The sequence below is a fragment of the Penaeus monodon genome, chromosome 3, assembly GCF_015228065.2.
Source record: "Penaeus monodon isolate SGIC_2016 chromosome 3, NSTDA_Pmon_1, whole genome shotgun sequence".
NCBI lineage: Eukaryota > Metazoa > Arthropoda > Malacostraca > Decapoda > Penaeidae > Penaeus > Penaeus monodon.
In genome coordinates this window covers 48,492,091-48,507,090 of record NC_051388.1, presented here as the reverse complement: position 1 = coordinate 48,507,090, position 15,000 = coordinate 48,492,091, and the positions used below count along the sequence as shown (strand labels likewise).

Genomic DNA, 15,000 nt, shown 5'->3' with positions numbered 1-15,000 from the left:
CCCGCACACGCAAAGTTTTCTACATTATTTTTGTCACATCTAGCATCTCTGTCCACGCGCACACGCACACATGCACACACACACACACAGGCAAACATATATGCGTTAACACATACATGGACACATAAATGCACCCAAACATCTCTGTATACATATACATACATGTATGAATCTCTATACATATGCATGTATGATATATATAAAATACGTGTGCGTGTGTGTGTGTTTATTCATATATCTGTAAATGCATATATATAAAACCATATATAAATATATGTTTATATATGTATATATACATGTATACGCACATAAATTCATATATATGCATACATATGCATATATAGAAGAGAGAAGGAATAGAGAGATAGCGCATGCATATAGACTATGAATATACACACATATATATGTATATATAAACATACATATGCATATGTATACATACACATAAACACACGCTCATATATATATGTGTATGTGTTTGCAAACCATGTAAACATATTAATATCTATATTCATAAAAGTTACACATTCGCACACACATAAATATGTATGCTCAAGCACACACACACATATATATGTATATATATAAATTACACCTGCTAGCTATATATCTATATGTTTTCATATACACATAGCTTCAATAGTTTTAGTATTCTCCTCATCAGTTTTTATAAAAAAAATAATAATAATAATAAAAAAAATAAAAAAATAAAATAATAATAAAAAAAATAATAATAAAAAATAAAATGACAAACAAAAAATATAAATCATATTTTAACACCGCAAACCCTCCTCTCTCTTTACCAGGCTATCGCCCTGGCTAGGCCTTCCTCAGAGCTATCAGGCCCCAGGGTCTTCCTTCTACGGGTCTGGGGCCAGATGCATGAGGTTTGTTCACATCGTAAATCAAGCTCCTCTCGTTTCTCGCAAGGAGTGTATTTTCAAAACATTTACGAGGTCATGTCGGCCTTACAAATACCTTCAAGAGGAGGAGGCATAGCAATAGAAAAACACAAAACACTTGATGCGTGCCTTATATAAATCACTCAACATGTTTGGTTTATCATGAATCTGGTACGAAATTTAAATAAAAATGCATAATTTCTATCAGTATGACTATTTTCTCTAGAAAAACAAATTACCCTAATATATTATTATGGAAGCAAGGGATTAACTTCCAGACAAAAAAGTGTATATATATGTATACAGATATATACATATATATGCATATATATATATATATATATATATATATATATATATATATATATATATATATAACAAATTTGTTGTAGTGTATCATAATATCTTTCTGAAGTTATAATAAACGTTTTATATGAATAATATTTATATACATACATATATATATATATATATATATATATATATATATATATATATATATATATATATATACATACTATGAATGAGATAAAATTACTGAGTAAGAGAGAGAGAAAGACATAAAGATAGAAAGAGACAGATATATGTATGTGTTTATAATATGTCTCTGGAAACGCTTTAGCTCGGATCGGATGTCATGTGACTACGCGGGTTACAGGGAGATTCACAGCCCGAGGGGGAAAGACAGTCCATGGTTTATGTTTGTTAACATTTTTACGTGCTTTTGAAACACACACACACACTCACACACACACACACACACACACACACACACACACACACGCACGCACACACACACACACACACACACACACACACACACACACACACACACACACATATATATATATATATATATATATATATATATATATATATATATATATATATATATATATATATATGCTGTGCGTGTGATATAAAAAAAATATATATATACATATATATGTATATGTATACACTTGTATATATGTATATGACCCATTTCGACCCATAAACACAATACCTCGTAATTTCAAATTTTCTTGTTGGGTTTCAGCAGCTAAACATGTCCCAGGTGAGGCTCGAACTCACAACCTCGGCATGGCTCAGGCACTGTCGTATAAGTACCGTGCGCTAACCGATTGCGCCACTGGGACAATGTTATAATGACAATTCTTGTTGATCTGTTCGACCGTAACAACTCCAGCAGTCTCTCTGGCGTTAATGAATGTTAAATGATCATTGCCAAATACATGGTTTCGTTGAAATTGTTCGTCTAGAAATATTTGGAAAGCTTAAATTGTGGTCTTATTAAAAGAACCAGCGGTAAAATCAGGAACCAGCAATTTAATGGGGGTGAAGACATCATTAGTAACATTCATTAGAGTATATGAAAACTGTCAAAGAACAGTTCTTTTCCGTCACAATCCATCACTTTTTGTTATTCAATAGTAAAACACACCTTTATTTCCTTCGTTACTATTGGAAAAAAATCAGGTTAGCCTTTGCTTCTGCACACTAGCAACCATCTTTGCATCTGAATAAGGAGTAAGGATTCGTGGAATCAAAAGGATTATAATTTACCTACCACAGTGACCAATTCAAAAAACCTTATTTCTCAGAGGCCATCTTGAGATCCCTAGCATTTTATTTCACTTGATTTATTATTTTCAAAATGTTTTATTCATATATTTTACAAAAAAAAACAAAAAAATCTCTTTAGAGGGAATTTAGATTTAGGGAAATATTTATCAGCACATGTTTAGGAAACATTTTCGGGAAAAAAAAAATCTTGCCTAACACACTTTTGAGTTTCTGTGGTCTCCGATAATAATGAGACGCCGCTAGTTTCACATGGATGTAACTCACCAGTGACAGCAATCATGCAATGGACACATGTCACGCATTTCATCATTCTCTTGCGCTATTTCAAGGATGTACCCGCTATACCAATTTAAAAAAAAAAAAAAAAATAAATGAAAAAAAAAAAAAATTAATCATTTACTGTACGATGCTCCACGCGTATAAAAACCGGGCACGTCATTTCGGGAAATAACAGTTTTGCCTGCAGCCCAGCAGAGAATCATCAGAAGTAATAAATACATTTTAATTCGAAACATGGCTTTGGTGGTAAGTCTGCGACTGTTTGTGTTTGCATGCATATGTATATGTGTGTATATATATATATAATATATATATATATATATATATTATATATATATATATATATATATATATATATATATGTGTGTGTGTGCGTGTGTGTGTGTGTGTGTGTGTGTGTGTGTGTGTGTGTGTGTGTAAATGTATATTTAAATTGAAAGTTAAATACATATATACACATAAACATCTAGTTATATACTTACAAACACACATGTATATAAATGTCTATTTATATACATATATACATATATGTGTATAAATATATACATATGTATATATATATTCACGTATATACATTTTCATATATATAGATATGTGTATATTTGCATATATATACAGATATATACAAATATTTTATATGTACTTTTACACACACGTTCCAATATTATTCTTTAGTCACATATAGCACCATAGTCTCTCTCTCACTAGGTTATCGCCCTGGCGTCCTTGCTATTAGTCGCAAGTGCAAAGCCAGACCTTTCTCAGAGCTATCAGGCTCCAGGATCTTCCTTTGGGGGTTCTGCAGGAGCCGCCAGTTTCCTCCGACCTGCTGCAAGGCCTGTCATTAACTTCGGAGGTGCTTCTCCAGCTGGAGCTTTAGCTGTAGTAAGTTACAATTATTATTCTTTTTTTTTAAGTTAACAAATTTGATATTTCTAATTAGCTATTCTCGCAAATAAGTTTGTAGGTCCATGATCAGAATCTTAGCTCTCTTATTTTTATTCTACACCTGCACACTGAATAAAATCATGATCAATGCCTCCCTTTTCATCTCCAATTAGAGTCGTCCCCAGTATAACTTTAATTATGCCGTCAACGATGCTTTTGGTAACGATTTCGGCCACCAAGAAGGGCGCGATGGATACAACACTCAGGGAGCCTACTACGTGCAACTTCCCGACGGTCGTCTGCAGAGGGTCACTTACACTGTCAACGGCGACCAAGGATACGTTGCTCAAGTGACGTACGAGGGTGTGGCTCAGTACCCCGCCTTTCAGCCGTCTACCTTCTACTCACCTGCACCTTCTTATGGTTAATGTCGGGAAACTGAATATGTAATGTTTGTTGATATACGTATTCAATTAAAGTTATAGTTATCTCATGCAGGTTTTATCTAAAGTATGTATATTACCACCCTATTAATTATTCACGATGGGAAATATATATTAATAGATAAAAAAAATGAATAAATAAATAAACCGATAAAATAAATCAAGGAAAAGATATCAGTACCCGAGAAATATCTAACAATGTCACACACCCATTACCAAGCCTGCACATTAACTGGATTTTTTAATAAGTCGGAAATATATATATATTATATATATTATATAATTAATATATATTATATATATATATAATAATAATATATATGTATATATACATAATATACATAACAATGTATATATAATATATATTATATATATATATATTATATAATATATATATAATATATATATATATATAATATATATATATATATTATATATATATATATATTATATAATATTTTATAAATATACATAATATATATATATATATATATATATATATATATATATATATATATATACATATACACACACATTATGTGTGTGTATACAGATAGATTTATACTGCATGCCTGTAAATAAGCTTCACGCATACATGCAAATGCGTGCGTGTGTGTGTGTGCGATCTCACAGACCTCTTAACGGTAACGTGCTTCAGACGGTAAAGCGTTCTGTTGTTTCGCGAGGGAAATATGATATATAATCATACTACAGCCGCATGAAGATTGCTGGTATTACGAATAGTCACGGTCTATTTACAATCATCTTCGCTTATCTTGCGTCCTACACATGTGGTATTAATGCCATCCCTTCCAGTCGTTCATTCATATTCATACTACTGGAACAACGTACCAAGTGATACAATTTATTTATACTGATACTGCATAACTCTCTATTGACCAACCAATTCGATCTCCAAGTGACGTGACTCCCCCTAAAATATAAAGATATGACATGTGAGGGAGCTTGAGACATGAATAATCGAAACAACACAAAACATGCCTACAGTAGCAACAAGATGAATTTACGATACTTATATGTGTAATAAGTAAATAAAAGATATTAACTAAATAGTAATATGCACTGCATGACCTAAAACTGTTTTTCCAAATAGGTCAGAGTTATTACCCTTGCTATCGTCCCAGTGGCGCAATCGGTTAGCGCACGGTACTTATATGACAGTTTCTGAGCCATGCCGAGGTTGTGAGTTCGAGCCTCACCTGGGACAATATTTAGTTACTGTAGTTTTCATCAGGCTAATTTTATGGAGTATATAGCCTTGTATATCCGGTAACGAATATCAGTAGTTTCTGGCACTGATGGGCTGAACAGAATTTTTTATTACTTATATATATCTAATAATATAATTATGGATATATCCACATAACTAAGCGCAACACTAATGAAACAAATCAAATGAAGGACAAGAAACACAGTTGATGACTGTGATGAGGAGCTGTCAATTCCTGAAAAAATATAAAATACTTGAATCTATAATAATCCGTTTTGCAATAATGAATAGTGAATACAGTAAATATTACATTCCCCATATACTGAGGTTGTGAGTTCGGGGTCATAGGGATCTTGACAGAATTCAAATAGTATTATCTATCTGATATATATATATATATATATATATATATATATATATATATATATATATATATATATATACATATATATATACATATATATATATATATATATATATATATATATATATATATATATATATATATATAAAGTAAAAATCCTGCAGCCGATGAAGGCAAATAATAGAGCCTCCTTCATAATCTAAAAATACGACTAAATCCTTCATATGGTAACCCTCCTCCGATACACACGCACACGCCCACAAACACACACACACACGCACATACACACACACACACACACACACACACACACACACACACACACACACACACACACACACACACACACACACATGCGCGCGCACACACACATGCGCTCGCACGAACACACACACACACACACACATGCGCGCGCACGACAACACACACCCACACAACAACACACACAAAACACCACACACACACACACACACACAACACACACACACACAACACACACAACAACACATACAACACACACACACCACACACACACACACATAGAAACACACATGGCCACACACACACACACACACACACACACCACACACACACCAACACACACACACATATATATATATATATATATATATATTAATATATATATATATATATATATATATATATATATATATATGTTTATATATGTGTGTGTGTGTGTATGTGTGTGTTTGTGTGCATGTGTGTGTATATGAATAAATAGATAAATACATATGTACATACATACACATATATATTTACACATACACATATATATAGATATATAAGTACACACACACACACACACACACACAACACACACCAACACACACACACACACACACACAACACACACACACACACAATACACAACACCACACAACATACACACACACACGCACACATGCGCGCGCACTAACACACACACACACACACACACACACACACACACACACACACACACACATACACACACACGACACACATACAAACAACTACAATCAACACACACACACAAAACACACACATCACATATATATGTCAACACAAAACATACACAACACAACAACAAACACACCACACCCCACAACACATATATATATATATATATATATATATATATATATATATATATATATATATACATTTATATATGTGTGTGTGTGTGTGTGTGTGTGTTTGTGTGCATGTGTGTGTGTATGAATAAATAGATAAATATATATGTACATGCATACACATATATATTTACACATATGTATGTGTGTGTGTGTGTGTGTGTGTGTGTGTGTGTGTGTGTGTGTGTGTGTGTGTGTGTGTGTGTGTGTGTGTGTGTGTGTGTGCATACACATACATCGATGGATGCATACATACTTTGCTGCAATCAATGCTATGTATGCCCTACCCAATAAGACTGTAAGAACTAAACATGTCCCAGGTGAGGCTCGAACTCACAACCTCGGCATGGCTCAGACACTGTCGTATAAGTACCGTGCGCTAACCGATTGCGCCACTGGGACATCGATTTACTTAAAAGCCTCTTCTTCTTTTAACGGTAGGTTCATGTCTGAGCCGCCGTGGTCACAGCATGATACTTAATTGTAGTTTTCATGTTGTGATGCTCTTGGAGTGAGTACGTGGTAGGGTCCCCAGTTCCTTTCCACGGAGAGTGCCGGTGTTACCTTTTTAGGTAATCATTCTCTCTTATTTTATCCGGGCTTGGGACCTGCACTGACTTGGGCTGGCTTGGCCACCCAGTGGTTAGGTAGGCAATCAAGGTGAAGTTCCTTGCCTAAGGGAACAACGCGCCGGCCGGTGACTCGGACCCTTGAACTCAGATTGCCGTCGTGACAGTCTCGAGTCCGATGCTCTAGCCATTCGGCCACCGCGGCCTTGACGATCATGGGCTTCCATGACTTTTCCTGGCAATTTAGAGCGGTGGTTTGCCATTGCCTTCCGCCCGGTGTTTTTTTTTTTTTTTTTTTTTTTTCCGAGTCACCATCTCTATTTACCCGGCACTGACTTGGGCTGGCTTGGCCACCCAGTGGCTAGGTAGGCAATCGAGGTGAAGTTCCTTGCCCAAGGGAAACAACGCGCCGGCCGGTGACTCGAACCCTCGAACTCAGATTGCCGTCGTGACAGTACTTAAAAGCCTGATGCAGTCATATTATTATTTTTTTTTTTTTATATAGTTCAGAGTATATGTGTAAAAGGTAAACAAATTTTCCAAAGCATTTCTTACGTATACATTGCTACTGTACAAAACAGTATAATATTTGAATACTCGAATGCATTTATTTTCTCTGTCGCCATATCCATGACAACAGCAGTCAGTCACTAAAGTAGTGTGAACACCTAACCCTCCTTTGCTGTAAAAACTTCTTCGGTAAAATAATTCGTAGATTGATTATTTGAAATGATTTGATACTATGAAATGTAGGGTTTTCTGTGAATGTTCTCACATCTATTCGTTTAACGTTCAATAAAGAATGTAAAACAAGGTTGTCCTTTTTCTTTCCTTTTTTTGCCATTACACTAATTTTAGTTACGGGGATGATGCGTGCTTATTCACTCGTTTTTCCTCCGTGCATCACCCTTCCCACCTTCCCCAACACCGAAAGATGATAACACAGATAAGAAAAAGGGCCGAGAATATTCATAATCACCATCTACATGAAATATATGGATAATCAGACAGCCCCCCCCCCCCCAAAAAAAAAAAAAAAAAAAAAACGCAACATGATAGAGTTATGCACGATTAGAGGACAAAGCAGTAATTACCAGTAAGTATTTCGCATACTAATACTAATAATTCTAATAATTTTCGCAAACTGTAGTCCCAGTGGCGCAATCGGTTAGCGCACGGTACTTATACGACAGTGTCTGAGCCATGCCGAGGTTGTGAGTTCGAGCCTCACCTGGGACAAGTAGTTTAGTAACCGAAGCAAATCCAGTGATGTCAGTCGGATGAAATATACACTTGTGCATAGATGTCAGTGGGAAATCTGTATAGCTGAAACGTGGAGGATTGCGGTTATACTCAGCTTCTTACTGAATAATTGCACGTTTCCGAATATATGAACTTTTTGTCAAGGTGGTAAAAAACTAAACATACCTATTGCAAATAGTGTTGTTCTCCAATCCAAACACAGCATAACAGTATAGGTTATTATATGGTGACTCATACTGATAATCACAAAAAAATCAAGTCGTTAACAAAACAACATTAAATGCAATGGAAATGAAAAAAAAATAAAATCTTTATTACTACACCATGATTTGTTTTATATAAGTAGTACGGCAAAAGATATATCGAAGTTAATTAAATTGGTTTCTGTCCTTCCTTCCATTATTTAAGTTAATGCAGTCAGTGAAACACCTGCAGTGAATTCAAATTTTATTGTACCTAGATCACCTGAGACGTAATGAATGATCCTATACTATAACGTCAATCTTATAAAACTCCAATGCTACATTATTGTTTACTACACACAAACACTGGGTATTTCTCAGGCACACCTTGCACCAAACTCACACAAATTTTGGTCCTTTCACATCTTATAAACAAACACATACATACAAACCCTGTAATACTATTTTAGCAATACTCTTTCTTACATACAAAACATGCATCCAGTCATATTACATGCATTCTTCTTCTTTTAACGGTAGGTTCATGTCTGAGCCGCCGTGGTCACAGCATGATACTCAATTGTAGTGTTCATGTTGTGATGCTCTTGGAGTGAGTACGTGGTAGGGTCCCCAGTTCCTTTCCACGGAGAGTGCCGGTGTTACCTTTTTAGGTAATCATTCTCTCTATTTTATCCGGGCTTGGGACCAGCACTGACTTGGGCTGGCTTGGCCACCCAGTGGCTAGGTAGGCAATCGAGGTGACGCACACATAGTACAAAAACTAGATTTATTGAAAATGAGACTACAGTTTCGCATCCACCTTGATTCCATCCTTAGGCCTGAGGATGGAATCCAGGTGGATTTCGAAACTGTAGTCTCATTTTCAATAAATCTAGTTTTTGTATTTTGGGTTTTTCTTCCATTGTATCAACACGGAAGAGTGTTTTTCTATTCGTTCATGTATCTCTTCTTTTAACGATAGGTTCATGTCTGAGCCGCCGTGGTCACATGTCTTCTTCTTCTTCTTCTTCTACAGGCTTTTGTCCCAGTTCAACTGGGGTCGCCGGTGCGGATCTTCCTCCTCCACTCTGCCCTATCCAGGGCCTCCCTCTCCGTCACTCCCGCCGTCTCCATGTCCTCCTCAGGGAGCATGGGCCGTTCCGTTCACCGGCCGCCCATCGATTGTAATCGGCTGGGAGCTTCATGTTTGGAAAACATTTCGGAATGTACCTTGGGGAACTAGGATCGCATCATGGCCACCAAGTCGTTGAAGTCAGTTAATTCTTTCTGAGAGGTGATCAAAAGGAACATTGTGAACTACCCGACAACTGTTGAGTTACTATTGATCTCAGTTCCATTTCAGTTTAGCTGAGAAATTGTAGTTCACAGTCTCCGTAATGCTCTTGAATGAGAGTTTCAAGAAATTTCTCTCACAGGGGTCAAGAACGATCTCGCGAACATGCGGTGGGATGTCGACCTTAGGAGGGTCAGGCTCTGCAGCGGCCTGTCTGCATTCCTGATTCTCCGCATCATGTATTGGCTTGGCAGGGTTTTTTACGGCCGGATGCCCTTCCTGCCGCCAACCTCTTTTAGTCGCCTCTTACGACACGCAGAGGGTACGTTGGACCTATTCTACCCCGGGGTCCACACGGATAAATATATATTTCGCCCAGGCATTGACTCCACTACAATTAAGTATCTGAAGGTGGCCGTATATAAATATAAATATATGTGTGAGTACCAACAACCAATTTATTATTGAGAGGTCTAAGGCTGTGGTAGTCCACCCTATACAAAGCAGTCCACTGCCTTGTGGCATATATACGATAAAAAGGCTTCGGGAGTCAAACCGTCAAATACGGAGCCAGAGTCCCGAAGGCAGTTCGTTTTCGCTTGCGGCCTCGTTCTGACAACCCCTGCCACCGCGCGCTTGCTTGCATTTGGGTCACATGTATACATAGTATACATGTATACATAGTATATAAAAGTATTTATAAAGTATAATATATAAAGTATTTATGATAGTTGCTTCCCGTATCGTTTTCATAATAATGAAAACCACTTTTTACATGATCCTTTTCTAGAAAGGCATCCTTGTGTTGGTAGCAGTAATATGTAAAATTGGTGCACCGTTAATTACCGACATAGGATTCTAAAAGAATCTTCCATACAGCAAAATTCTTTGCAATATTCCTAGGTGCTGCACGTGTGTATTATACCTTATTTAAGGGTCTGAGAGGATTGCTTGTGGGTGCAAACCGCCAATGGCCATCTATCTTTCTCATAATAATGAGCGACGTGTATACTATATATGCATATATATACATATATATATATATATATACATATATATATATATATATATATATATATATATATATATATATATATATATATATGTGTGTGTATATATATATATATATATATATATATATATATATATATATATATATATATATATATATATGCGTGTGTGTGTGTGTGTGTGTGTGTGTGTGTGTGTGTGTGTGTGTGTGTGTGTGTGTGTGTGTGTGTGTGTGTGTGTGTGTGTGTGTGTGTGTTTGTGTGTATCTTTCTATCTGATTAATTTCTTTTATATCTGCTCAACTGGAAGGATGTAGATATCAGTTATAAGTGGAGGTATTAGACCTAATAAAGTAATATGTCGATGCTACTTTAACGTAGGAAATGCGAATTATTTGCGACTTATTACCATAAAAAATTACCATAATATTGTCGTTTATCAAGAAATCTGTTTTGCAGGAAGTTAGAATATTCAGAGATTAAAACTAAGGAGCATAAGGTTAAATATGGGGAGCTTTTTCGGTAGCGACAAACATTGGGAGAGAATTCAAGATCTATCTGTTGCTTCGTATAAATAGAATTCAAAACTTTTGTATCCTCCTGCCTAAAGAAAAGAAAAGTAAAAATATGCCTAACTCTTTCATGAAAGACATTTTTATTGTGACTCCTCGGGCAATCACGTCCCAGTAACCTTGCGCCGGCTTGGGCGTCGGTACACTTGGCGTTCGAGGCCTGTTTCATATTAGTACGCGCCAGCATTAGTTTTAAGGTAACACAAATGTTGTCCCAGTGGCGCAATCGGTTAGCGCACGGTACTTATATGACAGTGTCTGAGCCATGCCGAGGTTGTGAGTTCGAGCCTCACCTGGGACAATTAATTTAACAATAAGGCCAGTTAGGGTTGTCGATAGAATATACCCTTGTGTAATCCGTAAAAACTGCTAGTAGGAAAAAAAAATATATATACCTTAAATACGGTCTAGCCATACTAATCTTCCCGAGAGAAAAAAAATATATATATATAAATATATTTATCTTAAAAATAACTTTAAATATAATGTTGATGTGGTAAAAATTAACCCAGTGTAATAAAGGTTCTTACTCCAGCTAAACACAGCATTTCAGTACATGCCATAATATAACATAATGTACTGTGATATTGGGAAATACAATAATTTTGAGTACACATTCAACAAGAACATAATTAGTAGTGGATATGATACCGACGTTAATTATACGCAGTTTTTTTCCGCATAGATATTAAAGAAATCTGTTAAGTATACAGCCTAATCGATCACGAAGAGGAAAACAGTGACACATTCTCATACATACGATTATTGTACCTCATGTCAAAGCTTAAGTATTGTGTAGACAAACATATAGTTTCTCAGGACCACTAAATTGAACTTTTTATGCATCTAAAAGTGGAAGCACGCATATGGAAATACCCTGAGAAAATTCAAAACGCCCGCATCACTACCATTAGCCTCTGAAAGTGCTGTTAGTTTCATTTCCAATCCCACAAAAAGACAGGATATATTAATATTAAAAGTGAGAAGACAACAACGAAGAGCAATATGAAATGAATCCATATCAATACTATATAACTTGCAATGTTAGCAAAAACGTATTTCCTGAAATAAAAGGGAAGAAAGAGAAAGTAATGCATGCATGACCACGCACTTATAAGGCTTGATATGCACCGCGCGAGGACATTTCAACATGAGGTAGGTCAGGCAATATATCCTTCCCTGTCCCAGTGGCGCAATCGGTTAGCGCACGGTACTTATACGACAGTGTCTGAGCCATGCCGAGGTTGTGAGTTCGAGCCTCACCTGGGACATGTTGTTTAGTTGTAGTTTATAAAGGCTAGCCGTATGAAAAATATCTATCTGCACTGAGTCAAAATCTCGAGTCTGTGTATATGTATCCATGTGTGTGTATGTGTATAAGAGTGTGGGTGTACGAGTGTGCGCGTAAGTGTGTGCGTGAGTGAGTGAGAAAGTAAGTGACTGAGTGAGTGATATTCACATATAATGTATAATTTTGAGATCAATATATGAATCAAATATGAAGTTCTACAACTTTTAACAACGTAAAACCGTGCAAAATTCCAAACCCTTATGGAAATTAAAGAGAGAATGAGGATGAAAACTAGTTCTCTGTCATATACAGTTATACTAATAACAGATACTGAAATAATGGGTACAAGAAGTTTCATTATAATGAAGCCACAATAGACTATCGATCCATATAAAATTACGTAACTTTGTTTTTGAGTAAATCGACGACATTAGCGTTTAAAAAAATGAAGCTGGTTATATTATTGTAGAAAATGAATCTATCATCGTAAGCGTTTATTGTACATATGAATATATATATATATATATATATATATATATATATATATATATATATATATATATTTTTGTGTGTGTGTGTGTGTGTGTGTGTGTGTGTGTGTGTGTGTGTGTGTGTGTGTGTGTGTGTGTGTGTGTATGTGTGTGTGTGTGTGTGTGCGTGTGTGCGTGTGTGTGTATATATATATATACATATGGACATATGTAATATATATATATATATATATATATATATATATATATATATATATATATGATATGTGTGTGTGTGTGTGTGTGTGTGTGTGTGGTGTGTGTGTATGTGTGCGTGTGTGTGTGTTTGTGTATACGTATGTTATATATATATATATATATATATATATATATATATATATATATATATATATATAAATGTATGTACACATGTAATATATACATGTATATCACACACACACACACATGCACACACACACACACACACACACACACACACATTATAATATATATATATATATATATATATATTAATATATATATATATATATGTGTGTGTGTGTGTGTGTGTGTGTGTGTGTGGTGTGTGTGTGTGTGTGTGTGTGTGTGTTGTGTGTGTTTTGTGTGTGTGTTGTGTGTGTACCTTCATATATATACATATATATGCACATATATATATAGACATATATATAAATATATTACATATATATATATATATATATATATATATATATATAAACACACACACACAGCTATATATATATATATATATATATATATATATATATATATATATATATATATATATATATATATATATATATATATACACACACACACCACGCATACACCTAAAAATAATTCTTGATAGGAGATTTCTCATACGAGAGAAATGAAGGTTGCGTATTGGTGGTGAGGTGAAACACCTTATTAACAAAACAAGAAATTAAGCAAGTGACAAAACACTCACACACAAACACAAATACATACACACACACGCACACGCACACACAAACACACACACACAAAATAACGTGATCGTGTAAAGTCGTGTAGACGTTAGTGTTGAAAATAACGTTAGTACTAATGTTACAGCAGTAATGAGGAGAGGATGATGATAGTGATGACCTTTATTGTTTTAATGATAACGATAAAACGAACAGTAATAATGATAACATCCCCCCCCCAACCCCCCCACCCCAATAAAATATATTTTAGTCAAGAAGAAGAAACGGAAAATCTAAAGAGCATAACAAAACGAACAGTAAAATAACAAAGACACGGTAAAAGGCATACCTAACACGCGCACACCACACACGTCAGCCCAGCGCCGGCGGTCAGCAGCTGTGGCGGGACAGAGCGGCAGGGCGGAACCATGAGTCAGCCTCTTCACTCTACAGAACTGTCCCAGTGGCGCAATCGGTTAGCGCACGGTACTTATACGACAGTGTCTGAGCCATGCCGAGGTTGTGAGTTCGAGCCTCACCTGGGACATATTGTTTAGGAGTTTCTTACTATCAAT

The 15,000-nt window shown here is 35.6% G+C and overlaps 7 non-coding genes and 1 pseudogene across 7 annotated transcripts; 6 read left to right on the top strand and 2 right to left on the bottom strand.

Moving 5' to 3' along the window:
- Positions 1-1,951: 1,951 nt before the first annotated feature.
- Positions 1,952-2,041, bottom strand: Trnai-uau. The gene is given in 2 exon segments: positions 1,952-1,987; positions 2,004-2,041. It is a non-coding gene; the product is annotated as a tRNA-Ile (tRNA).
- Positions 2,042-3,002: 961 nt separating this feature from the next.
- On the top strand, positions 3,003-4,084 carry LOC119586979 (annotated as a pseudogene).
- Positions 4,085-5,237: 1,153 nt separating this feature from the next.
- Positions 5,238-5,327, top strand: Trnai-uau. Its single transcript is given in 2 exon segments — positions 5,238-5,275; positions 5,292-5,327. It is a non-coding gene; the product is annotated as a tRNA-Ile (tRNA).
- A 1,812-nt stretch (positions 5,328-7,139) lies between these two features.
- Trnai-uau lies at positions 7,140-7,229 on the bottom strand. Its single transcript is given in 2 exon segments — positions 7,140-7,175; positions 7,192-7,229. It is a non-coding gene; the product is annotated as a tRNA-Ile (tRNA).
- A 1,316-nt stretch (positions 7,230-8,545) lies between these two features.
- On the top strand, positions 8,546-8,635 carry Trnai-uau. The gene is given in 2 exon segments: positions 8,546-8,583; positions 8,600-8,635. It is a non-coding gene; the product is annotated as a tRNA-Ile (tRNA).
- A 3,293-nt stretch (positions 8,636-11,928) lies between these two features.
- Trnai-uau lies at positions 11,929-12,018 on the top strand. The gene is given in 2 exon segments: positions 11,929-11,966; positions 11,983-12,018. It is a non-coding gene; the product is annotated as a tRNA-Ile (tRNA).
- Positions 12,019-12,898: 880 nt separating this feature from the next.
- Trnai-uau lies at positions 12,899-12,988 on the top strand. The gene is given in 2 exon segments: positions 12,899-12,936; positions 12,953-12,988. It is a non-coding gene; the product is annotated as a tRNA-Ile (tRNA).
- A 1,894-nt stretch (positions 12,989-14,882) lies between these two features.
- Positions 14,883-14,972, top strand: Trnai-uau. Its single transcript is given in 2 exon segments — positions 14,883-14,920; positions 14,937-14,972. It is a non-coding gene; the product is annotated as a tRNA-Ile (tRNA).
- The last annotated feature ends 28 nt before the right edge of the window (positions 14,973-15,000 follow it).